This window comes from Saccopteryx leptura, chromosome 6 (assembly GCF_036850995.1).
Source record: "Saccopteryx leptura isolate mSacLep1 chromosome 6, mSacLep1_pri_phased_curated, whole genome shotgun sequence".
Lineage (NCBI taxonomy): Eukaryota > Metazoa > Chordata > Mammalia > Chiroptera > Emballonuridae > Saccopteryx > Saccopteryx leptura.
Window position 1 is genome coordinate 189,116,963 of NC_089508.1, and position 25,426 is coordinate 189,142,388.

The 25,426-nt window shown below is 55.7% G+C and overlaps 1 protein-coding gene and 1 non-coding gene across 2 annotated transcripts in view; both read left to right on the forward strand.

Annotated features, from left to right (window-relative positions):
* Positions 1-25,426, forward strand: part of NEURL1B (neuralized E3 ubiquitin protein ligase 1B) — a 292,908-nt gene that overhangs the window by 31,535 nt on the left and 235,947 nt on the right. The window lies entirely within an intron of this gene.
* TRNAS-GGA (transfer RNA serine (anticodon GGA)) lies at positions 24,520-24,595 on the forward strand. Its single transcript has one exon. It is a non-coding gene; the product is annotated as a tRNA-Ser (tRNA).

Below are 25,426 nucleotides of genomic sequence, written 5' to 3' on the forward strand. Positions count from 1 at the left end.
CTCTGAGCCCCGTTTTCTCCGTCTCCGGGGTGAGAGGGATGTCAGCCCCCTCGTGGACTGTGCCAGGATGAACGGTATCAGGGAGTGGCTGGCATGGGGAGGTGCCCAGCAATGGTGGTCACTGTTTTTGTCAGCGTTAGAGGACTGCTGTGACCACCCCCGTCCCAGCTGGGCCAGGGCCGCCCCCTCCGTGCCCCCCCCCCGGCCTCCCCTTAGGCCCTGTACTGCCTCAGTGAGTCAGCCCCGTGACACTGTTAGTGGAGCATTCTAATATCACCTTTGTGACCGAACACAGGGACCCCTCTGCAGCTTGGTCACTGACCCTGCCCACGGGAGGAGACCACTTGCAGTTTACACCCCACCTGTCGACTCACCTTCACGACAGAAGTTGTTTTACTCGGTTATTTTGCAAACTCCAAGAGAAACTGAGGCGTCGGTCTGCCGTGTGAGCCGCCCCTTTTGCTGACCACGTCTTGTAATTCCTACTGGAGGCCATATGCAGACTCTCGCTGCTGGTCCGCCAGAACTACCCGCTGTTCTCACCTCACACCTCCGCCTGCTGACCCCGGAGTCCGCAGACCCCTGAACATCCAGCCGCCCCCACCGGTCGGAAAATGAATGATGTCAGTGTATGGTCTTGTTGCCCTAGCAACCCCTCCTTTTGATGAGCTGGCGGCTCTCACCTCTAAAACCCTTGCGTTATCCTTCCCGCTTTGGAGCGCGTCTTCGGTTTATGCCGAAGGCTACGTTCTTTGATTCACAAATCCTATCAGGACTACAACGCTCTCTGATCCCTCAGAAGAGTCCCGCGGAACTTCCGTGCACAGCGGCGGCACCGACAGGTGACCGGCGCAGCGTCTCCCCAAACGGCAGAGCAGAACCTCGGTGTCTGCGCCCCCGCCCCCCCGTGTGGGATTTCTGGCGTTAGACACCCTCTTCCCGAGAGGAGCGAGAGCCGGGAGCGGCGGACAGCGGGCGGGCGGGCGGCGCTGGGGGCCTCTGCGCTGGCCCCGGCCCCTCGCCCCTTGCTTGTGTTGGCTCCCGGTCAGGAATGCGGGCCCGGGCCTGGGAGGCGGACTGACCTCAGGCTCCAGAGGGGACGTCACACTTTTACTCGGCTCCCAGGATCGGCCCTGCATTCCAGGAGGGGCGTGGGAAGGGCCAGGCCTTGCCCAGGCTGGGCTGAGAACTGTCTGCGGCCTGGCTGTCCCTACAGCCCGGGGCCCACCTCCGTGTCCCCCAGGGAGCTCCGTCCACCACGGAGGAACAGAGCCGGGTCTGGGAGAAGGCTCCCATTGCCACCCAGGACAGGCCCTGGCCTTCCCCACATACCACCCCCTCCCCCATTTCCGGCGCCAGCAGCTCTGTCCCTGCCTTCCCCGGTGTCCTTTCCGCTGTGAAGAAGGATCCTCTCCACTATTCTGAGCAGTCCTGGCTCCCTTAAGCCTCTGTCTCCCTGCCAGGGGTCCAAGGCTGTCTAGATCCACTCCGGGGCATCCCTCCTGCCTGGCCTGTCTGTGTTTCCACCCTGGGATTGTTCTGGCTTCTGGTACTAGTACCCCTAGTAACCCGGAGGCTTTCCGGAGGAGGTCACACGTGGGCAGTAATGGTCTGGCCGAGATCTGCCTGCAGAAGGGAGCTGCCAGAGCACAGAGCCTGCAGGGCTGCGTGTTGGAGGAGGCAACCGGGGTAGAGGCCGAGGTTCCCAGGAACATTTTCCTTCTGCCATAAGCAGCCTCTCTTCCTCCCAGAGGTCCCCACCACTCCTCTGGCTGGGACAGGCTGCACGCAGGTGGGCGAAGGGCAGTGGTCCAACCCGGGCAGGGGTCTGGAGGCGGAAAGGCCCCATGATGTGGGGTGGGGGCTTCATCCCCTGAGCACTGCCTTGTCCTCGTTCTTGCTAGTAAGCAGTGGGGCTGGAAGGGCCGGGATCCAGAGAGAAGGGGGCCTGCTCTGTCTGGCAAGGAGCCTCCTGGAAAGGGATGGGCAGTTTCTTTCCTAAAAGATGGAGCGCCGTCACCCTCTAGTGGCGCTCGTGGGAGGCAAACAAAGACCTGAGCGGAAAGAAACAGCGGGATAGATAGATAGCCAGGTGGCCCAGGCAGGCAGGCTCCTGAAGATGGTCTGGCGGATCCGGATCCGGGTAAGCCAGAGGAGGCCGTGCCAGGGTGACAGTGAGGGTGGGCTGAGGGGGAGGCAGACTGGGCCAGGACAGGCTCCTTCCCCGGACCTTGCAATGCCGGGAGGATGGTCCATGTGCCCCAACTCTGGCCCCCATGTGACCAGCTCAGTTTAACCCATGCAGGGGACCCTTAGTGTGTCAGGCACATTAAAAGAAACCAAACAAGGCCCTGGTCGGTTGGCTCAGCGGTAGAGCGTCGGCCTGGCATGCGGGGGATCCGGGTTCAATTCCCGGCCAGGGCACATAGGAGAAGCGCCCATTTGCTTCTCCACCCCACTCCCCTCCTTCCTCTCTGTCTCTCTCTTCCCCTCCCGCAGCCAAGGCTCCATTGGAGCAAAGATGGCCCGGGCGCTGGGGATGGCTCCTTGGCCTCTGCCCCAGGCGCTAGAGTGGCTCTGTTCGCGGCAGAGCGACCCCCTGGAGGGGCAGAGCATCGCCCCCTGGTGGGCAGAGCGTTGCCCCTGGTGGGCGTGCCGGTGGATCCCGGTCAGGCGCATGCGGGAGTCTGTCTGACTGTCTCTCCCCGTTTCCAGCTTCAGAAAAATACAAAAAAAAAGAAAAAGAAAAAAAAAAAGAAGAAAAGAAACCAAACAGGGAGAAACGCAATAAAAAAAACCCCTCAAGACATCATACTAAGTGACATAGCCAGTCACAAAGGACAAATACTGTGTGATTCCTCTTACACGAGGTTCCGAGAGGAGCCAGATTCATACAGAGAGTAGAATGGAGGGTCCAGGGGCTGGGGGAGGGGAGCATGTGTTTACTGGGGATGGAGTTTCTGGTTGAGGTGATGAACAGCATTCTGGAGTGGGATGGTGGCGGTGGTTGCAAGAGTAATGTAGATGGACTTCATGCCACTGAACTGGACACGGGAACTGGTTAGGGTGGTAAGTTTTTATGCTATGTGTATGTTACCAGAATTTTTTTAATTGGAAAGAAAAAAGAAGCCCTCAAATACAGGGTTTAGCACAAGTTTACGGTTGTTCATGTGGAAAATAATGCAATAATTAATTAATAATAATACAAGAATAAACTCTGTTTTGCGTACTCACAGCTGTGAAGCTACTTTTGCCCACCCCGTATCGACAAGAATCAGCAATACTGCTGAAGCCACCTCTTTGGCCGTTGGGGGCCGGCGGGGGGGGGGGGACCCGGACAGGACACCACAGTCTGGGCCTTAAACAGACAACATTTATTTTCTCAGAGTCTGGAGGTAGAAGTCTTAAGATCAGGGCGCCATCAGGGGTGATGTCTGGTGACCTCGCCTCCTCCCTTCTCGCGGTGACCTGGAGGGCCTTTCCTGTGTGTATGTGTATGTGCAAAGCGAGAGAGCTCTGATGTCTCCCCCTCTTCTTATAAGGACCCCAGTTCTCTCGGATGAGGACCCCACCCTGGTGACCTCACTGACCCTTCATTACTTCCCTAAAAGCACCATCTCCAAATACAGTTAGGGCGGTGGTTAGGGCTGCAACCTCCAGATCTTGGAACTATCGTTGTCATCATTATTGTCATTATTTAATACAAGATGGGTCCAGACAGTAGGCATGAAGAAAACTGACGAGAGGAGATGACCTAAAGGGAGTGGGCCGAATCCTGGCTGAGGGGCTCGGTTGGTTAGAGCATCGTCCCCATACACCAAGGTTGAGCGTTCGACCCTCAGTCAGGGCACAGATAAGAAACAAGCAATGAATGCATACAGCAGGGGTCCCCAAACTACGGCCCGCGGGCCGCATGCGGCCCCCTGAGGCCATTTATCCGGCCCTCGCTGCACTTCCGGAAGGGGCACCTCTTTTTTTTTTTTTTTCCCCCCTTTTCTGCATTTTTCTGAAGCTGGAAACAGGGAGGCAGTCAGACAGACTCCCACATGTGCCCGACCCAGATCCACCCGGCATGCCCACTAGGGGGCGATGCTCTGCCCCTCTGGGGCGTCGCTCTGTCGTGACCAGAGCCATTCTAGCGCCTGAGGCGGAGGCCATGGAGCCATCCTCAGCGCCCGGGCCATCTTTTGCTCCAATGGAGCCTTGGCTGCGGGAGGGGAAGAGAGAGACAGAGAGGAAGGAGAGGGGGAGGGGTGGAGAAGCAGATGGGCACTTCTCCTGTGTGCCCTGGCTGGGAATCGAACCGGGGACTTCCACAAACCAGGCCAGTGCTCTACCACTGAGCCAACCGGCCAGGGCCAAGGGGCACCTCTTTCATTGGTGGTCAGTGAGAGGAGCATAGTTCCCATTGAAATACTGATCAGTTTGTTGATTTAAATTTACTTGTTCTTTATTTTAAATATTGTATTTGTTCCCGTTTTGTTTTTTACTTTAAAATAAGATATGTACAGTGTGCATAGGGATTTGTTCATAGTTTTTTTTATATAGTCCAGCCCTCCAACGGTCTGAGGGACAGTGAACTGGCCCCCTGTGTAAAAAGTTTGGGGACCCCTGGCATACAGGGAATGGGTGGAGTGGAGCTCAGGGAGTTAGCAAAGGAACCTAACACCACGCTCTCTGCCCTCACCAACCTCACCTGCAGGGAGAGGGGCCAACATGGGAGCAGATGCTACAACAGAGCTGGGGTAAGCCCAAGAGAGAGCGGGAGCTCTGATTTAGGCTTGAGGGAATCAGGGAAGGCTTCCAGGAGGAAGAAACCCTTGAGGAACAAACGGTCTCCGTGTGGAGAGGAGGAGGAGTGTTTGCCAGGCAGATGGAACAGTAGGTGCAAAGTCTCCGAGGCAGCTTCACTCCACCCTGGGTGACTCATCAGGCCAATAACTCTCTCTCTCTCTCTCTCTCTCTCTCTCTCTCACACACACACACACACACACACACACACACACACACACTGGTGGACTCCCCCTTGAGGAGAACTTTTGCATGTTTCTTTGTAAATAGCCCTTTTGTTTCCCCCTCCTCCTTCCCATAAAACAGAAAACACCGACGCTCTGATTCACCTGCTAAGCTTCCCCACAGAGCTGTGGTTTTCCTGATACTGCAAACCTGCCCAGCTCATGCTAAGACGGTAAGTCAGAGTAAATCAGGAGAGTGTGTCTCCAGGGGCTCTCTGTGTACCGTTCCCCACTGTCTGCGGGGAGGGCGCTGTGCCCAGGCTGGGGGTGAGGTGCGGGCTTTTGTTACCCGTGTGGCCCCCAGCGGAGTCATTGGCACTCGTTACCCTCGGTTTCTCTGGTGACAGAATAGGTTTGTGATCGCCCCACTCAGAAGACCTCACCCTGCATGATCCAGGTGAAATTATGAGACACCCCCTCCCAAGTGGCCTTAAAGAACCCACTCAGTGCTGGAGAGAGCGGTACCACTGTCAGACTCAGGCCACCCCGTTCTTCATGGAGGAAAGAGAGAGGATTGCGGGGTCCACCCCAGCTGTGCTTCCCTCCTGCTCCCCCAGAGTTCCCAGCACCTTGCTGCGTGCTAGCCGGTGAACCGCCTCTCTGTACATGGAAGGCTTGCACTTGTAAAAACATTCACCGAGTCTCCTCGGGCCGCTGCGCTGGCCTCCTGACCCGGGACCTCTCTCCCTCCACACTCAGAGGAAAGCCGCCGCGGGGCAGGAAGCGGATGGGCTGCGGGGACTGAACGCCTGGTGGATGCTCTCGGACCATCCTGAGCCACCGTGCGGACAGACGGAACTGAGGGTCAGCTCTGTATGCCACACCTACTCCCCATCAACATGTCAGCCCGGCACAAGCCCCTGGAACTGGGCCCTGGCCTTGGGGGAAAGGGAGGGAACCCCCCTGAGTGGGATACACCAACGGAAATAAATTACGGGGGAAATAAGCCCATTTCACGCATGCCTGTGTTTATGGACTGAGATCCCCACATGTCCCCCACGCACACTCCAAGAGCGCACGCACGCACACTCACACACACTCACACGTGCCTCCTCACCTGTTCTGCATTCCAAGCTCACAGTTCCCGCACGACTCATCCCAAAGCCTTGAATGTCTTGGAAATACACTTTACGACCACACCGTGCAGATCTCTGTCCATGTCAGCATCCTGCCTGTTTTCTTCATAGCACGTTTTGTGTGGCCACCGCCTCTCTCGCCCTGTTAGAAGGTGAGTGGAGGCAGAGACAGGTCAACCATATTCACTTTTTATCCCTGACACCTGGCACGTGGCAGGTGCTCCGTCCATCTTTGAAGAGGGTTGTGAACAATGACCCTGGGTAGGGGAGAGGCCCAGCAGAGAGACATGCTGGGCAATGGCCGGCCGTGGTCCAGGACGGGGGGGCGTGGTCTGCTCTCAGAGGGTGTGGGCCGATAGACACAGCGCACAGAGGGAGGGTGCGTTGTGGGGGCTGAGATAACAGAATGTGCTGATGGGTAGGGTTGGGTGGGAGGGAAAGAGAGAGATCAAGGATGACCACTTTCCTATGTCCATGAGTCTCAGTTTTATATCGACCTATGTGTGAAATCATACAGTTCTGCCTGACCTGTAGTGGCGCAGTGGATAAAGTGTTGACCTGGAATGCTGAGGTTGCTGGTTCAAAACCCTGGGCTTGCCCAGTAAAGGCACATACGGGAAGCAACTAGTACGAGGTGATGCTTCCCACTTCTCCTCTCTCTCTTCTCTATCTAAAAATCAATAAATAAAAAAAATTTAAAAAAAATCATACAGTTCTTAGCTTTTTCTGATTTACTTATTTCACTCAGTATAATGTTCTCAAGGTCCACCCATGCTGTCATAAATGGCACTGTGTCACCATTTCTTATGGCCGAGCAGTATTCCGTTTTGTGTATAGATACACACACACATCTTCTCTATCCAGTCCTCTATCAGGGGACACTTTGGTTGTTTCCATGTCTTGGCCACTGTGAACAATGCTGCGATGTACATGGGGGTGCATGTGTCTTTATGTACCAATGTTTTCCAGTTTGGGGGGCAGATACCCAGTAGAGAGATCACGGGATCGTATGGTAGTGGTTACCAGGGGGAGGGGCATGTGGGGGAAAGGGTAGGGGGAAGGGAGTAAAGAGGGACAAAGATACGGTGACGGAAAATGACTTGACTTTGGGTGATGGGTAGACAACGTAATCAACGGTTCCAATGCTACAGAGATGTTTACCTGAAACCTATGTACTCTTATTGATCAATGTCACCCTGCTAAATTTAATTTTCTAAATTAAAAAAAAAAAACACAAAGAAGCCCTGGCCGGTTGGCTCAGTGGTAGAGCGTCGGCCTGGCGTGCGGGGGACCCGGGTTCGATTCCCGGCCAGGGCACATAGGGGAAGCACCCATTTGCTTCTCCACTCCCCCCCCCTTCTTCCTCTCTGTCTCTCTCTTCCCCTCCCGCAGCCAAGGCTCCATTGGAGCAAAGATGGCCCGGGCGCTGGGGATGGCTCCTTGGCCTCTGCCCCAGGCGCTAGAGTGGCTCTGGTTGCAGTGGAGCGACGCCCCGGAGGGGCAGAGCATCGGCCCTGGTGGGCAGAGCGTAGCCCCTGGTGGGCGTGCCGGGTGGATCCCAGTCGGGCGCATGCAGGAGTCTGTCTGACTGTCTCTCCCCATTTCCAGCTTCAGAAAAATACAAAAAAACAAACAAACAAAAAAACAAACAAACAAACAAACAAAGAAAGGATGCCCTCTTTCAGGAAGGAGGGCCCAGGGCTGGCAGACAGGCACCGCCCTGAGCCAGGTGCAGGTGGATCCAGAAACTCCCGCCCCGAGGTCCTTTCCGCCGGCCCTGCCCTAACCAGCCACTCCCCATCCTCCCGTCAGGGTGCTCCGGGGTCAGTTTGCATTTTCTGGGCGGTGGCCTGGAGGAGTTCACCCCCTGAACCTGTCCCCAAAGCCCCCTTTTCTCTGGCTTCCCACTGAGCGGACAGCAGCTCCGCTCGGCGGTTTCTTTCCTATCACGTTTCCAGGGAGCCAGAGCAGTCCGCCCAGGCTCTCCTGTCCTTCCTTCCATCCCAGCTCCTGCCTTGTTTCACCGCCGCCGCCGCAGGGTTCATGACCGTCCTCTCCCAATCTCCTGGGCGCCTGTTGCGAAATCATTCCTGCACGAGGTCAAGAACCCTCACACGACAGACAGGCCCCTCGGCAGACCCGCTCTGGGCCAGGTCCCCTTTCCGGTAACAGGAAGTCCTGGGTTTTGGGGGTCACGTTGGGCCCTCTGTCTCTCACCCTTATATCGAATCCATTAGCCATGATTTGCCTCATTAATTTCATCCGGAATGTGATCCCCTTAGAACGTGTCCCGGCCCCGCACCCTGGTCCACGTAGCCACCCTTTCCCCTCAGGAGGCTGCGGCGGCCCCTCTGGCCTCCCTGCTTCCGTGTCCCTTCCCGCCACCCTCCCCAGAGCTGAGTCCCCCTGCCACTGGGGTCCTGTCCTGCCACCCACCGCTCCAACAACAGCGACAACAGTAACAACGCTGGCCAGCACTCGTGAGGCTCTCCCAAGAGCCCGCACCACCCAGGGGGGTTATTACTATGCAGACTCACTTACTTACTCCTCCCAGGAGTCCTATGGAGGGGAGCTCAGCTACCTGTTACCGCCTCAAACACCCAAGCGAGGAAACTGAGGCACAGAGAGCTTAAGCAACTTGCCCAAGGTCACCCAGCTGGATTCAGACCCAGGCAGCCTGGGGCCGGAGTCCACATTCTCAACCATGACACCTTCCTGATGCACCAAACAGGTAAGAGACCTCCCCCCTCTTGCCCTGGTTGGGTAGTTCAGTTGGTTAGAGCATAGTCCTGAAACGCCAAGGTTACACAGGTTCAATCCCCTGTCAGGGCACATACAAGAATCAACCAAGGAGCCCTGGCCAGTTGGCTCAGCGGTAGAGTGTCGGCCTGGCGTGCATGGGACCCAGGTTCGATTCCCAGCCAGGGCATATAGGAGAGGCGCCCATTTGCTTCTCCACCCCCCCCCTCCTTCCTCTCTGTCTCTCTCTTCCCCTCCCACAGCCAAGGCTCCATTGGAGCAAAGATGGCCCAGGCGCTGGGGATGGCTCCTTGGCCTCTGCCCCAGGCGCTAGAGTGGCTCTGGTCGCGGCAGAGCGACGCCCCGGAGGGGCAGAGCATCGCCCCCTGGTGGGCAGAGCGTCACCCCCTGGTGGGCAGAGCGTCGCCCCCTGGTGGGCGTGCCAGGTGGATCCCGATCGGGCGCATGCGGGAGTCTGTCTGACTGTCTCTCCCGGTTTCCAGCTTCAGAAAAAAAAAAAAAAAGAATCAACCAAGGAATGTATAAATAAGCAGAACAACAAGTCAATATTTTTCTCTCTTCCTTTCTCTCTCTCTAAAATCAATTTAAAAATAGGAGCCTGCCTGACCTGTGGTGGCACAGTGGATAAAGCGTCGACCTAGAAATGCTGAGGTCGCTGGTTCAAAACCCTGGGCTTGCCTGGTCAAAGCACATATGGGAGTTGATGCTTCCAGCTCCTACCCCCTGTCTGTCTCTCTCTCTCTCCTCTCTAAAATGAATAAATTAAAAAAAAAAAAAGAACAAAAATTAAAAATAGGAGCCTACTCCCCACACCCCGAGGCTCGGAAGACCCTGCAGAGTTGAGCCTGCCCACCTCCCTAGTCTTCCTCCTCCCACTCTGCCCCCCACCCCCACCCACACACACCTGTCCCACGCAGCTCAGCTCCAGCCTGCACACTCAGCAGGCTTCTTCCCCACACAGGGCCTTTGCACATTCTGTGTCCGCTGCCTGAAAGTCCCCATGATATCCACCCCCTCTAGTTAACTCCTAATCAAGGCTCTCGTTCCAGGAATCTTGGCTGACTTAGCCACAGGCCAATCCCTCAGGCACACAGTCTGATGCTCCTGGAGTTTTTCCTCTACGAATTTCCAAGACAGGCTATATTTATGCATCTACATAGGTATGTGGATAACTTCTGTCCTCCCGGGAAGACAGCGTGGCCGGAGCAGCCATCATCGCTGCCTTGGTCCCTATGGGTCCCCGGTGCGTATCCTAGTGGTGAGCACTCAGCAGGCACTGCAAAAATGTTTCTAAACATTTTAGATGAATCAAGGAATGAATAAATCCCTGGCAGAGGAGGGCTATCAGGTTCTGGAACCAGACTCCGTGTCTTCCTCGCCTTTGCATGCTGACCACTAGAGGGCGCCGTAACCTGAGAAATCGCCGTGCGGACTCAGGTCTGCGCTAAACCCGCGGGGGTTCCGCCGGCCGCTCAAGACAGAGACGTGTTTTGTTCCACGACTTGCTCCCCGTGCGGTTTTCCGGCTGTGTGTGCTGAGGACGCTCAGTGTCCCCATCTGCTCAACGGGGGGGCTGAACCAGCAAGTCCTGCCCTACAGAGCCCGTGCTTCACACCCCACGGCACTCGGAACTCTCAGTGATGACAAAAATCCTCGCTGCCCAGTGCGAACTGGAAGCCCAGCAGCCTTGGGAGGAATTAGATGTGTTTGCTCAGAAACATTCATTGGAAGAAAACAGCCAGAAAGGGGACATCTGAATGGGAAAGAAAAACAAATACTGGTCCCTTATCCTCACATGGATTCTCAAAGTGTGGTCCCCAGGGCGGCGGCAGCAAGGTGGCCAAGGCACTTTGTTAGACATCCACGCTTTCCCAACCACAGGCATGTACCCCCCCCGCCCCCAGAACCAGCCATCTTTGCAGACTATCTTAGTGATCCTCACGGTGACTGCAGGGACCGTGCAGGCCCTCTGAGATACAGCAGGACGCCCACCGAGATCTGGAAGCTCAGCCAGACTCCAATATGGAGGTTCACTTCGAGTGATCCAGGAGAGACTGTTTTGTACCGTCAGCGACACTCTCGTTAGTCAGGGATGATGCCCTTCCGTCGGCAGGGCAGCGTGGGCCCCTTCATGACTCTAGGCCAACGGCTGGGTGTGTGTGGAGCAGCAAGACCTGGAGCAAGAAGCTATGCTGAAAATTCGAGGAAAGGCCCAGAAATACAGCTTTAATAAAGTGGGCGGTCCATCATTGCTCAAGTATACTGTACTACAAACTTCAAGTTCCTCGTTTGAGAGTTGGCAGAATTTGTGCTTTTATTTAGTTGAAGGACTTATAGGGATGGAATATGGCTTCACCAGAAGAAGAAGAAGAAGAAGAAGAAGAAGAAGAAGAAGAAGAAGAAGAAGAAGAAGAAGAAGAAGAAGAAGAAGAAGAAGAAAGAGGAGGAGGAGGAGGAGGAGGAGGAGGAGGAGGAGGAGGAGGAGGAGAAGAAGAAGAAGAAGAAGAAGAAGAAGAAGAAGAAGAAGAAGGAGGAGGAGGAGGAGGAGGAGGAGGAGGAGGAGGAGGAGGGGGAGGAGGAGGAGGAGGAGGAGGGAGGAGAAGGGAGGAGGAGGAGGGAGGAGGAGGAGGAGGAGGGAGGAGGAGGGAGAAGAAGAAGAAGAAGAAGAAGAAGAAGAAGAAGAAGAAGAAGGAGAAGAGGAGGAGGAAGGAGGAGGAGGAGGAGGGAGAAGGAGGAGGAGGAGGAGGTGGGGAAGGAGGAAGAGGAAGAGGAGGGGGAAGGGGAGAGGGGAGGAGGGGGAGGGGAGAGGGGAGAGGGGAGGAGGGAGGAGGAGGGGAGAGGGGAGGAGGGAGGAGGGAGGAGGAGGGGGGAGGGGAGGAGGAGGGAGGAGGGAGGAGGGAGGAGGGAGGAGGAGGGGAGAGGGGAGAGGGGGAGGGGAGAGGGGGGAGGGGGGAAGGGAGAGGGGAGAGGGGAGGAGGGGGGAGGGAAGAGGAGGAGGAGGAGGAGGAGGAGGCCCCTGCCCTTTGCTCTGAACTCACATTTGGGAACCTCAGGCCCAGGGTTCCTGACTCTGCCCCTCGTTGGTTCTGGGGCCTGATGCAAATTCTGTCCCCTCTTTGGCCCTTAGTTTCCTCTTACATAAAAGGTGGTCATAATGAAAAAGAAAACGAGATTGGTTTCTGGAATCAGAAACAGCTCATTACGTCTCAGACAGAAAAGCCGACCGGGGTGACGGGGAGCCATGGAGGGCTTAGCCCGGGAGAGACACGATCAGATTTGCCAAGAGCAGGGGCTGGGAGGGGAGGGGGGCCTTGCTCAGCAGGGCCCTGCGTCCCAGCTCTGGGTCCAAATCCCCGCCCACTAGGCACAGCTGTGGGACTTTGGGCAACTGACTTAACCTGCCTCGGTTGCTTCATCTGTTACAGGAAGATAAGAGGACTGTTTACGAGAATCAGAGGAGAGGACCCATGTAGAGCTCGCAGCTGGAGTAAGCGCCCAGCTCAGGATGGCCGGTGTTGTTGTTGATCGGTGAGATCGATCTTAATTGATGAGCGCCACCACCGTTTGTGACGACCAAAAGAAATGACAAAACTGAAGGCCTCTTTTAAGTGTCTTAAAGACAAGCGTGACCCTGAGGGCAGGCATTAAGTAGAACCCCCTGGCCCTCCCTGGTGCCAGAGCCAGGTAGGCACCAGCTGGGAACGGACTCCCACCGGATTGGACTCCCACCCCCTGTCCCCAGGCCTGGGGGGGGGGATCCACCCACCACCCCCTGTCCCCAGGCCTGGGGGGGGACCCACCCACATGACCCAGCTTCCTGTTTGTGATGCCAGCGCTGGAGGGAGGAAGTCAGTGCTCCCGCCCCGGGGCTGCAGGGCAGGAATGTGGACGTGTTGACGTCAGAGCGTGTCCTAGTTCAGGGAAGCGGGGATGGGAAGGGCTTCCTGCTGCTGCTGGGCCTTTGATCTGAGGCCGGAGCCAGCGGGGGGCCGAAGCCAGGCCTGAGGGAGCTGCAGCCACTGAGATTTCTCTGATGGACAGGCCGGGGGCGAGTCAGGGTCCCGCCCCATGCAGCTGGGTGACGCTGGGCAGATCACCCCCCCTCTCAGCCTCAGTTCCCTCTTCTGGAGGCTGGGGACAAGTGAACGCCTCTGAGCATCGTTCATTCCTGGGGTACATGTCACAGGGCTGCGTCTGCCCCAGCGGCGTGGTAGGCTCCTTCCCTTGCCACCCCCGGGGCTGGGGGCCCACGGGCGAGAGGAGGCCCTGGAGCCGGCAGACACGAAGCATTTCTGGAGGTGGCTGCAAGCAGGGTTCCCAGCATTAGACCTGTGACTCAGGCTGAAGCCTGGGCCCAGGCATTTCCTGGCCCAGGGACTATTTTCCCTACTCTGCCTCCGGACAGCTCCTCAGCCTCCAGGAGGCCTGGAGGCCCGGCTGGTGTGTGTTTGTGGGGGTCCTTGGTACCCCCACTTACCCAGTGCTTACTCGGCACTCGGCTTTATGTGCGTGTTTTCACTGGATTCCCAACTGAGTCCAAAGGGGGAGGGACTGTGATTTAGTCCCATTTTACAGAAGGGTAAACTGAGGCTCAGGGAGCCGGAGGAAGTTGCCCAAGATATCAGGGCTAGAAAGTGGCAGGGACAGGATGGGAGCGCTGACTTTCCTGGCGTCAGCCACGTGCGTCCCATTGGAGGGCCCTCCACCTGTGGCAGATCCTTTCGGAGCCCAGGACCAGAAATCTATTCGGCCCGGGCTGCCTCACCTGGCCTGCAGGCCTCCAGAACCTTAGAGGTTAGCATAACCATGGAAACCTGTGCGCAGGTCTGCCGGCCCTTTTCTGGGTTGATCACGTGGGCGCGGGAGCGCCGCGCCAGGCCTGAGGGCTCTCTGCCCCGCCCGCCCCGGAACGCCAGGTCTGGGCTCTCCTCCGCGCCTTGGTTTCCCCAGCTGCGATGTTGGGGAGGATGTCCTGGGGAGGGCTCAGAGCCAGGCCACAGGACAGCACGGAGGGCTCCGAACGAACGTGAGTCATTGTGAGTGACCCTGGCTAGGAAGGGCCCCAGGGGCAGTTTACAAAGGCCTTCTGTGCATGGCGCCCTGTTCCGCGCTCCCACCTCTCCTGCCCACCCTCTCTGTTCCTCTCTGCCTTTTCCCAGGACACTGCACAGCCTTACTTTGGGTTAGAATCCAAACTTTTTCACTAGCTGTGTGACCGTGACCATTCCGAGTCTCATCTCTCCGTATAAGTATACACATGAGGATGACGCTAGCTGCATTTCAAGGTCTCTGGATATTCGGACGTCATGTCTGGAAAGTACCTGGTACAGTGACTGACAGAGCGTAATCATTTAACAAATCATGGCTGTTATTTCTGTTGTTGTTGGCATTCATATATTTACAAATGTCCAGACATCCCGAGGGGCTCCTTGGGTGACGGCAAGAGCCCTTTCTCCAGATGCCCAGTAGGTGGCAGCAGAGGCCCCTTGTCGTGCCCCTTCCCAGCGCAGGTGAGAAACCCAACTTAGAAGTTAAGGTGCCCCTGTGTTCCCAGGCCGGTTAATCCCATCACCGGGTGCTTCCAGAGCACCCCAACAAGATGCTCGGGCCCAGGGGCTGTGGGAATGGGGCAAGGGCAGCGACTGCTGGCCAGGGAACACCTGGGAAAGAAGAATACTGACCACTTTGAAAGCAAGCTTGCACCTGAAACCTATACAAGTTTGTTAACCAGAGTTAATCCAGTCAATTCAATAAAAAGAGGAAAAAACCAGAAGTGGAATTGCTGGGTCACATGCTAGTTCTGGTTTTAATTTCCTGAGGAACCTCTATACTGTTTTCCACAGTGGCTGCACCATTCTGCATTCCCTCCAACAATGTACAGGGGTTCAGGGGTTCCATTTTTCTACATCCTCACCAACGCTAGTGTGTGTGTGTGTGTGTGTGTGTGTGTGTGTGTGTGTGTGCGCGCGCGCGAGTTGGTCATCGTCCTACCAGGACTACGGTTTTTATTTGCATTTCCCTGATGGTTTAGTGACATTGAGCATCTTTTCATTCACCTGTTGGCCATCTGTGTGTCCTCTCTGGAGAAATGTCTGTGAAATGTCAAGTCCTTAGCCCATTTTTTTTTTTTTTAATTTAAGAAAAATCTTTCCCGCATGCGCCCAACCGGGATCCATCTGGCACGCCCACCAGGGGCGAAGCTCTGCCCACCAGGGGGTGATGCTCTGCCCCTCCGGGGTGTGGCTCTGCCGCGACCAGAGCCACTCCAGCACCCGGGGCAGAGGCCAAGGAGCCATCCCCAGCGCCCGGGCCATCCCTGCTGCAATGGAGCCCTGGCTGCGGGAGGAGAAGAGAGAGACAGAGAGGAAGGAGGGGGGTGGAGAAGCAAACGGGCGCCTCTCCCACGTGCCCTGGCCGGGAATTGAACCCGGGTCCCCCGCACGCCAGGCCCACGCTCCGCCGCTGAGCCAACCGGCCAGGGCCCTTAGCCCATTTTTAAACCAGGTTATTCGTTTTCTTGCTATGGAGTTGTAGGAATTCCTGATCTACTTGGGAGACCGAGCTCTTACCGAATATCTGATTTGCAAATACTTCCTCCCATCCCGGAGGCTGTCTTTCCACCCTGTTGTCTCCTTTGCTGCACAGAAACATTAAAGTTGATGCTCACTTCAGCTCTGTTCACCATAGGCACGCCCCCTTGTCACCTCCATGGTGACATCCCCACTGCCCTCGGTGAACGCTCATCTCTTCACGTCCTCTCTCCTTCCCCTCCTTTCTTCCTTCCTTCTCTCGACAGGTACGCACTGTTCCCCTACTATGTGCCGGGCTCTGTACCGCGAGCTGGGAACACAGCAGGGAGAGGGAGCGAGACAAAGGCTGGGCCCTCGGGAACCTCCAGACCTATGGGGACAGACAATAAACAATAAATAGGAAAAATAAGAAAGATCCTTCCAGATCCTGGCAAAAGAAATCAGGAGAAAATGAAACAGAGTGATGTGATTCGAGTGCCCAAGGAGAAGGGGTGAGGCAGGTGGTGGGGAGTTGGCCCGAGAGAAGGGTGAGCCAGGCAGGGGAGCAGCTTGGGCAAAGGCCCTGAGGCATGCAAAGCCAGAGATACCACGAGGAGGAGGCAAGAGGTGACCATGGGGTCAGGGGCAGATGCAGGACATAAAATGCCAGTGGTGGCCAGGCTGTGAAGAGGGTCTGCGAGGCACAGACTAAAGGGTCACTAAGAGGCCGCAGTGACCACAGCAGCCACTCACACTGACCCAGCACTAACTAGGTCCCGGGCACTGCTGTCCCCATTTCATAGCTGGGGAAGCTGTAGGAGGAGCCACAGCCAAAGCAGGGTCTTCAGGGTTCCTGGAAATCTCCAGGGCTACTGATGAGAAGAAGAAAGAGAAAATAGCCTGGCCTGTGGTGGCGCAGTGGACAGAGAGTTGAGTTGAAATGCTGAGGTCATCGGTTCGAAACCCTGGGCTTGTCCGGTCAAGGCACATACAGGAAGCAATCAATGAACCACTGAAGTGAAGCAACTATGTGTTGATACTTCTCATTCCTCACCCCCTCTCTGTCCTCTCTCTATAAAATCAATAAAGAAAATAGAAAAAAAAAAAGAGGGAAGAAAAAAATAGCAAAATGAACATTCATCTAGCCCCTTCTAGGTGCCAGGCACCCTGCCGGGTTATTTGATGTTATTTTTTATTTTTTTATTTTTTGTGTGTTTTTCCGAAGCTGGAAACGGGGAGAGACAGTCAGACAGACTCCCGCATGCGCCCGACCGGATCCACCCAGCATGCCCACCAGGGGGCGACGCTCTGCCCACCAGGGGGAGATGCTCTGCCCCTCCGGGGGGTCGTTCTGTTGCGACCAGAGCCACTCTAGCGCCTGGGGCAGAGGCCAAGGAGCCATCCCCAGTGCCCGGGCCATCTTTGCTCCAATGGAGCCTTGGCTGCGGAAGGGGAAGAGAGAGACAGAGAGGAAGGAGAGGGGGAGGGGTGGAGAAGCAGATGGGCACTTCTCCTGTGTGCCCTGGCTGGGAATCGAACCCGGGACTTCTGCACGCCAGGCCGACACTCTACCACTGAGCCAACTGGCCAGGGCCCTATTTGATGTTATTTTTAAGTACATTATCCCCAACATGCGAAAGCACAGCACCATCACAATTTCCTTTCTAGAGATAGTGAAACTGAGGGTCCAGGAGGGGAGGTGTGTGCCCCAGGTCATCACGTCGCAGACCCAAGACTTGAGCCCAGGTCTTCCCACCTGGGATCCCTGTGCCCAGAAGCCACAGAGCTATCTGAGGGCCATCCCTCCTCGGGACCCGTGAGCCTACCCATCAGTGAGTCCAGCTCTCGTGCCCCTGGGGCCCCGCGCCCCTCCACCACCAGGACTCCAACCAACTCCATTATTTATTCCAGGATGGCCCTATTTCCTTCCACCCTAACACTGTGACAGTCTAAGAGGACTTTATCTTCCTGTGTGCGGTCATCTCCCCCACTGGACTAGACCCCTAAGCCCTATGGACCTCTCTTAGCTTCATGCGTCCCCACGCCCAAGCCCTGGACCCCGTTACGCTGCCACCCTGACATGCTCCCTTCTCCTGAGCAAACACGCTGTGTGTGACTGCAGGCACAAGCCTCTCTCCTTCCTCCCTCTCTCTCCCCAGAGCTTAGCGCTGCCCTGGCCCGGAGGAGGGGCTCCATGAAGATGAATGGATGGATAAGAGACTGTGTGTCCTGAGCCCGTGTTGTCCCCCTGACTCACAGGAAGGAGGTCAGAGCATAGATGGCATCAGTGACCCAGGTAAGAGGGTCGATTCTCCAGTGTGGGGCCATCCAGGGTGGGGACAGGTGCCAGTGCTGGGAATAGGCCATCGGCAGGTGCCGGCAACCTCCTCCGGGCATAGAGTAATGGTGAGTGAGCCCCACGACGTGACCTAGAACATCTTCTGGAAAGGGCAGGGACAGGTGGAGTCCCCGGAGGTGGGAGCAGGGCAGTGAAGCAGGTCGAGGCTCTGACTCAGCCGGGCGCCCTGGGAGTTTGAGGAGCTGCGGAAGCGCCCACCCCCTGCACGGACCTGGCCCTCTGCATGGCCGGACGGACTCCCACTGTCTGGCGTGCCGAGCTCCTCTGTGTCCCCGAAGCAGGTGGGATGCTGCTCATGGTACAGATGAGGAAACTGAGGCTTGTGGGACCCCTCGGCCAGAGCTGGGCAGAGAGCTGGCACCAGGTGGGGGGCCCAGACTTGGCTTCACGTGCCGCCTGTCGGCAACGGTTCTAGTTCCATGCGCCGTGGCGGCGTCTTTGCTGTAGGCGGTTTTGCCACACACATTTCTGTCACACAACTCATTGGCCGTGAGACAATTTTGCTGGAGAAAAAGATACAATAACTGGTTGACAATTTGGGGTTCCTTTTGGTTGTCGGTTTGGTTCCATTTCTCCACTGACGAAGTTCTCACAGTTACTCCCGCTTTCATACTATCTACAAATCTCAGCCCTCGCAATGGTCCGCACTGTGACGAGTTGACCCGGGTGATGGGGACGGCCTCAAAATAGTATTTCTTCCAGGTGATGATGATTTGCCCCCAAGAGCCGATTTCTGATTCTGAAACCCACTATACATCAGGAGGAGAAAGAGAGGTCGAGGGCCCTCTGTGAGGGTGCAGGGTTGAACCCATATTCCCCGAAACCCTTCCCTTCGGGAAGAGCGTGTGACCCACCCACGGCCCCTCGGAGGCTGTGTGAGGCCAGCCCCCTCCCCTCTGCTCCAATTACATGCTAGGCTGAGCTCGCAGTCAGAGCAATCACCGCGGGGTGGTAATTATCCGGTTACTAGCCTGCCTCCCCAACTAGAGTTCCGGGAGGAAGGCCTGGTGACTGACTCACCTCGGAAGCTGCAGTGCCTGGTCAGCACCCAGCTGGGGTCACTGTCATCTGTGGGAGGAGGCGGGGAGGAGAGCACCTTACAACTTGCAAGGCGTCCTTTCACCTCCATCTTCTTATTGGTCTCATTGGAACGTACTCAGGGCAGCGAGGAAGCCCGCAGGGAAGGGCCCACCGCGCACGCCGCCGTAGTGCTTTGATGATTTTTGCTAAACCGCAGAATTCTTTTTTTTTTTTTTTTTTAATTTATTCATTTTTTAGAGAGGAGAGAGAGTGTGAGAGAGAAAGAGAGAGAAGAGGGAGGAGCAGGAAGCATCAACTCCCATATGTGCCTTGACCAGACAAGTGCAGGGTTTCGAACCAGCGACCTCAGCGTTCCAGGTCGACGCTTTATCCGCTGCACCACCACAGGTCAGGCTAAACCGCAGAATTCTTGTTTTCAGACTTGATCTTTGTTTTTCATTGGCGCACTGAACTCGGTGTGTCTTATGAGGGAACGTTGGATCACTGTCCTAAATGGAAAACGAGATCCCTTTCCATCAACGGAAGGTTGTCATAAAAACAGAACTGGCCCTGGCCAGTTGGCTCAGCGGTAGAGCGTCGGCCTGGCGTGCGGGGGACCCGGGTTTGATTCCCGGCCAGGGCACATAGGAGAAGCGCCCGTTTGCTTCTCCACCCCCCCCCCTTCCTTTCTGTCTCTCTCTTCCCCTCCCGCAGCCAAGGCTCCATTGGAGCAAAGATGGCCCGGGCGCTGGGGATGGCTCCTTGGCCTCTGCCCCAGGCGCTAGAGTGGCTCTGGTCGCGGCAGAGCATCGCCCCTGGTGGGCAGAGCATCGCCCCCTGGTGGGCAGAGCATCGCCCCTGGTGGGCGTGCCGGGTGGATCCTGGTTGGGCGCATGCGGGAGTCTGTCTGACTGTCTCTCCCCATTTCCAGCTTCAGAAAAATACAAAAACAAACAAACAAACAAAAAAAAAAACCCAGATAGAACTGGTGCTGGTTATGCGTCAGGCACTCGACGAGGCCCATTACTAACATGACTCTTTTGGTCTGGCTGGGTAGCTCACTTGGTTAAAGCGTCAACCTGATACGCCTGCAAAGGTTGCAGGTTTGATCCCCGGTCAGGGCACATACAAGAATTAACCAGTGAATGCATGAATAAGGGGAACAACAAATTTGATCTCTCTGTCTGTCTGTCTGTCTATCTCTACCTTCCTCTCTCTCTCAAAATCAATTTTTAAAAAAATCAAAAGAAAAAAACAATAGTTTGTTCATGCCTACAGCAATCCTGTGATGGGGTGCCATTATATCTCAAGTATATAGATGGGGAAACTGAGTCACAGAGACCTTAAGTAACTTGCCCGAGGTCACAGCTGGGAAGCAGCAGATCTTGGCTCTAAGAAACACACAAGCAGATCAACAAAACATCCTATGTCTTCTCTCTCAATGTCGCTGCCTCCTGAGGGCTCTAAGCCCAAGCCCCTGCCTTCGTCACAGAGGGACCCCTGCCTTCGTCGCAGAGGGGCCCCTGCCAGTGATGAGGGGTGTGAAAGCCAGCAGCCCCAGCCCGGGCTGTCTCCCTGAAGCCAGCAGAGGATGGAAGGGAACGAGGAAAAGAATGGGTTTGTCACCCTGCGGTGTGCTGTTATTTCCTGTCCCATCTGTAGTGACTCACCTGCTAGAGCCAGCAGTGTGCAGCCCCCCTTAGGGAAGCCCTGGGGGGGTAGCCCCCAGCAGCACCCCCCTCCCCGGCAGGTTTACTGTCCAACATCGCAGGGGGCGGAGCCAGGGAGGACTGCAGCAAGGTGGTCGCTTGACAAGAATAGGAAAAGCCTCAAATTAAAAACAATTAGGGGCCTGACCTGTGGTGGCGCAGTGGATAGAGCGTCGACCTGGAAATGCTGAGGTCGCCGGTTCAAAACCCTGGGCTTGCCTGGTCAAGGCACATATGGGAGTTGATGCTTCCAGCTCCTCCCCCCTTCTCTCGCTCTGTCTCTCCTCTCTCTCTGTGTCTCTCTCTCTCCTCTCTAAAATGAATAATTAAAAAAAAACCATACACTTAAAAAAAAAAAAAGAGCCCTGGCCGGTTGGCTCAGTGGTAGAGCGTCGGCCTGGCGTGCAGGAGTCCCAGGTTTGATTCCCAGCCAGGGCACACAGGAGAGGCACCCATCTGCTTCTCCACCTCTCCCCCTCTCCTTCCTCTCTGTCTCTCTCTTCCCCTCCCGTAGCCAAGGCTCCATTGGAGCAAAGATGGCCCGGGCGCTGGGGATGGCTCCTTGGCCTCTGCCCCAGGCGCTAGAGTGGCTCTGGTCGCAGCAGAGCGACGCCCCAGAGGGGCAGAGCATCACCCCCTGGTGGGCAGAGCGTCGCCCCCTGGTGGGCGTGCCGGGTGAATCCCGGTAGGGCGCATGTGGGAGTCTGTCTGACTGTCTCTCCCATTTCCAGCTTCAGAAAAAAAAAAAAAAAAAAAAAAAAAAGAATTGAAGCACATTTAAATAATGGCCTCATTCATTAAAAAAAAAAAAAAAAACAATTAGGCCTGACCAGGCGGTGGCGCAGTGGATAGAGCATTGGACTGGGATGCTAAGGACCCAGGTTCGAGACCCCGAGGTCATCAGCTTGAGCGAGGGCTCATCTGGTTTGAGCAAAAGCTCACCAGCTTGGACCCAAGGTCACTGGTTCAAGCAAGGGGTTACTCGGTCTGCTGAAGGCCCACAGTCTGGGCACATATGAGAAAGAAATCAATGAACAACTAAGGTGTTGCAACACGCAATGAAAAACTAATGATTGATGCTTCTCTATCTCTCTATTCCTGCCTGTCCCTATCTATCCCTCTCTCTGACTCTCTCTCTCTGTCTCTGTAAGAAAAAGAAAAAAAAAACAAAACAATTAGAAACAAATTAACTGTATGTGAAACTGATATCCTGTCAGCATGATATCGTGATACCCCCTGGGTGGGACAAAGAATGAACTCAAGCCACCTCCTAACATGTCCAAAGACTGTGTTCCCTTTGATCTAAAGGCAATGGGACTGGAAAGAAACATATGTGGGGGGTGTCCCGCTGTTCACCTGGTCTGAAACTGTCCCGTGGCCCCGAGCAGATGAGCACGCCTGTCACTGTGGGTGGAGGGCAGGGCTGCTGCAAGGGGGCTGAAATATGAGAGGGGGGCGGTGAGAAAGAAGCCCATGGCGGTGGCCAGAATTCCAGGTAAACGTGAGGTCAGGCTGTAAACAGATTTAAACACAAATGAACGTTGGTTTCTAGCTCTGTCTGCTGAATGGGCCTGGGATCAATGAGGCCCTGGCAACAATAAGCCCACCTAGCACCCAGGTCTTGGTTCTAAATCTCCCCACTCTAAGGAACCAGGGGCAATTTGAGGGGGGGGGGGAATGAATGATTCCAATGCTGAAATGAGAAAAATGCAAGATGAGCCTTGAACATCAAACCTGAGCAGAAAATAAGGAAGTGATCGGAGAATGATGGGGTCCCTCAGAAGGCTCCGGGGGGCAGCTCGAAGAGGCCACTGTTGCCGACTGGGGGGCAATGTGAGCATTGACATACAGGGGACAATTGAGCATTGAATAATGATGGCAATGGATAATTATACTGAATAAAAAAGAATTCATGGCCTGACCTGTGGTGGCAAAGTGACAGAGCGTCGACTTGGGATGCTGAAGTTCCAGGTTCAAAACCCTAATGTCTCCCGGCTTGAGCGCAGGCTCATCAGCTTGAGTGTGGGGTCACTGGCTTGAGTGTGGGATTATTAACATGACCCCATGGTCTCTGGCTTGAGCCCAGAGCTCACTGGCTTGAACTCAAGGTCACTGACTTAAGCAAGGGTCACCAGCTCAGCTGGAGCCCGCCCCCTGCCCAGGCCCATTTGCGAAGCAATCAATGAACTCGAGTGTGGCAACTACAAGTCCCTGTTTCTTATCTCTCTCCCTTCCTCTTTCTCTGGGAGGGGAGGGGAAATCCATGAGTTCACGGTGACAAATACAAAATAAAGAAAAAAGAAAGGAAGGAGGGAGAAAGGAAGAGAGGAAGTGATGAGGGGAGAGAGCTCTTCCTTATAGCAGGATGCCAACGAAACATGGAGAGGAAGTGGTGAATTTGTAAAGTCATTCGACAGCCATCCTAGTAGAAACTAATTCATTTGTCATCAGTGGGTGCTGGGGAGTTGTCAGGTCAGAATCATCAAGGAATGATGGAGTTAGAAGATCATTAGGCCTGACCCGAGGTCGCCAGTTTGAGCGTGGGCTCATCTGGTTTGAGCAGGGCCCACCAGCTTGGACCCAAGGTCTCTGGCTCAAGCAAGGGGCTACTCGGTCTGCTGAAGGCCCGCAGTCAAGGCACATATGAGAAAGCAATCAATGAACAACTAAGTTGTTGCAACGAAAAACTGATGATTGATGCTTCTCATCTCTCTCCGTTCCTGTCTGTGTCCCTATCTCTCTCTCTGACTCTCGCTCTGTCTCTGTAAAAAAAAAAAAAAAAAAAAGATCATTAGGCTTCACCAGCCCAACAATCGGCTTAGGTAAGAATCACCCGAGGGGGAGGCTTGCTGAGTATGTGTGGGATCTGTACATGGTTGCGAAGTGCCAGCCACCATGTTGCCTATTAATCCCCAAGGGAGGAGCGCTCCTTCCCAGTGGAGGAACCTGGCTGATACCAGCTCAGCCAAGAGAGCGTTTGGGACGATGGGACAGCATGTGTCCCCTGATGGGATGCACTGAGGATTCGCAGAGCTGCTGGCGAACACCTACCAGAAACCCATGACCTGGATCGACTGTGAGGAAACCAGCTGCCAAACCCACGCCGAGGGTGGCAACGCTCCACCTAACGGTGGGCCCGTGGTCTGCAGAGACGTCCAGGTCCTGAAAGGCAGAGAGGGCTGAGGAACTCACCGGTCCAGAGTGAAGGAGGGAAAATAGACAGGACAACTGAAGCCAGGCCTGACGCCGAGCTGGGTTCCAGGTGGGAAAAGAGATGGTCTCAAGGGTAATATGGGAACAATTGGCGACATCTGAATGTGTGTGTGTGTGTGTGTGTGTGTGGTGTGTGTGTAAATATATATATATATATATTCTATAGGGTAAACTTGTAGCAATGCTGTAGATAAGGTCATTGTATAAACTGTACATAAGATAATCATATTGCATCAAATGTGTATTGTGATTATGTGTGTGGGGGGGTACTGAAGTATTTAGGGGCAAAGAGCCATAATGTCAGCAATGTATATGAAAGGGTTAAGCAAAAGAAGAAGAAGAAAGAGGGAGGGAGGAAGAGAGAAAGGAAGGAGGGTGAGAGGGGAGAGAAGGGAAGGGAAGGGGAGGGAAAGGAAAGGAGGGGAGGGGAGGGGAGGGGAGGGGAAGGGAGGGGAGGGGAAGGGAGGGGAAAGGAGGGGAGGGGAGGGGAGGGGAGGGAAGGGAAGGGAAGGGAGAGGTGGCATTGAGCAAGGGGTAGAGCCAGAGGGATGAAGATCTCATTGAATTCTAGACATATTTGAAGGTTGAACCGACTGGGTTTCCCGGGACTTGGATGTTGGGGTGAGAGAAAGAGCGGAGTCGGGATGTCTGAGGTTTTGACCTGAGCCCCTAGAAGGAGGGAGGTCAACTTCCCTACAGACAGGAAACTGAGGCGCAGAGAATGGAGAAACCTGCCCGCCATCACCCAGCCGGTCATTGGCCGAGCTGGTATGTGAGTCTGGGCCCCTGATGCTGGAACCTCGAGCCCCCCAGTCTGCGGTGGGGCTCAGCAAGTGTTACTTTGAAAGAACACTTTTAGCCCTGGCCAGTTGGCTCAGCGGTAGAGCGTCGGCCTGGAGTGCGGAGGACCCGGGTTCGATTCCCGGCCAGGGCACATAGGAGAAGCGCCCATTTGCTTCTCCACCCCCCCCCCTCCTTCCTCTCTGTCTCTCTCTTCCCCTCCCACAGCCAAGGCTCCATTGGAGCAAAGATGGCCCAGGCGCTGGGGATGGCTCCTTGGCCTCTGCCCCAGGTGCTAGAGTGGCTCTGGTCGCAGCAGAGCGACGCCCCGGAGGGGCAGAGCATCGCCCCTGGTGGGCGTGCCGGGTGGATCCCGGTCGGGCGCATGCGGGAGTCTGTCTGACTGTCTCTCCCCGTTTCCAGCTTTAGAAAAAGACAAAAAAAAAAAAAAAACCACTTTTCAAGAGAAAGCGGTAGAGACAGTCGGCGCCTGGATTGGAAATGTGAGTTTTCCGGGTCAGGGCGGAAAGCGCAGCCTTGGAGCAGAACACACAGACTCGGGCTCAACAGGCATCCTTTCGCCGGATTCCGGGGAGGCGGGCGTGCCGAGGCCCAGCTGCCCGTGTGCTTGCACACGGATGACACTGGCTACGCCAGCCTGGGTGAGCCAGCCTGTCCCCTGTAGTGAGTGTCCCAGGGACAGGAACAGGGACAGGGACAGCACCTGCAGGTGCCTGGCGCCAGCCCGCCCCTCCCCTTCCTGCTCAGGGTGTTGTCACCACGGAGAGGCTCCCACAGGCCTCCGCAACGTTGGGGCAACACAGTCTGGAAGGGCTCCTCCTTGTTCCGGGGCCCAGGCCCAAGCACAAGCGCGTCGGGGTATGGGCGGGGGCTGGTGCCTGGGGCGTTCTGGGGCTCGACTGACACCCCGAGGAGGGCGGAGCTGGAACCAGGCTGCTCCTTCTGCACCCAGCCCCCTTCCTCT